Genomic DNA, 1,209 nt, shown 5'->3' with positions numbered 1-1,209 from the left:
ACAATTAAGAGTCTTCAGCTTCGAGTCGAAGACATGTTGAAAAAGAGAGAGAGAGAGAGAGAGAGAGATGAGAGAGAGAGAGAGAGAGAGAGAGAGAGAGAGAGAGAGAGAGAGAGAGAGAGAGAGAGAGAGAGAGAGAGAGAGAGAGAGAGAGAGAGAGAGAGAGAGAGAGAGAGAGAGAGAGAGAGAGAGAGAGAGAGAGAGAGAGAGAGAGAGAGAGAGAGAGAGAGAGAGAGAGAGAGAGAGAGAGAGAGAGAGAGAGAGAGAGAGAGAGAGAGAGAGAGAGAGAGAGAGAGAGAGAGAGACTCTTAACTACCTACAAGCTCTTGAAGAGAATAGATAAAGTTTATAAAGGTATCTTATTTATATGTAAAAGACGTATGATGTGAGTACATCACTACTGGGCATCGCACTTAATAGACCAGTCGAACTATTAGCATGACTATAATTCTTGCATCTGGTATATTATTACTAGAAGTATTCTTTAGGTTCTTGATAGTGTGAAGCGGCCTGATCAGTATGGAGAAGGAAAAGGTCTCCGGCGACGATGGCTGCCACCAGAAGAAAACCAAGTCTGTCCGCTTCTAAGAAAATATCATCAGTCAGGTGCACGTCGTCGAGGACTGGGCATACGAGAGTTGGGTGTTTAGGAAAGAGGGAAAGAACTCTTGCTCCGCAAGAGCAGAGCTGAACCCCCTCAAGCACAACTAGGTGAATACACACATTATATCCTCACTGCAACCATCTTCACTACACACACTATTCTGTAACCATCTTCACTCCACACACTATACTGTAACCATCTTCACTCCACACACTATACTATAACCATCTTCACTCCACATACTATAATGTAACCATCTTTACAACAAACACTATACTGTTACCATCTTCACAACACACACTATACTGTTACCATCTTCACAACACACACTATTATGTAACCATCTTCACAACACACACTATAATGTAACCATCTTCAATTCACACACTATACTGTAACCATCTTCACAACACACACTATAACGTAACCATCTTCACTACACTGTAACCATCTTCACAACACACATTATAATGTAACCATCCTTACTACACACACTATACTGTAACCATCTTCACAACACACACACTATAATGTAACCATCTTCACTACACACACTATACTGTAACCATCTTCACAACACACACTATAATGTAACCATCTTCACT

This window comes from Procambarus clarkii, unplaced genomic scaffold (assembly GCF_040958095.1).
Source record: "Procambarus clarkii isolate CNS0578487 unplaced genomic scaffold, FALCON_Pclarkii_2.0 HiC_scaffold_115, whole genome shotgun sequence".
In the NCBI taxonomy this organism is placed as follows: domain Eukaryota; kingdom Metazoa; phylum Arthropoda; class Malacostraca; order Decapoda; family Cambaridae; genus Procambarus; species Procambarus clarkii.
This window is presented reverse-complemented; position numbering follows the sequence as displayed.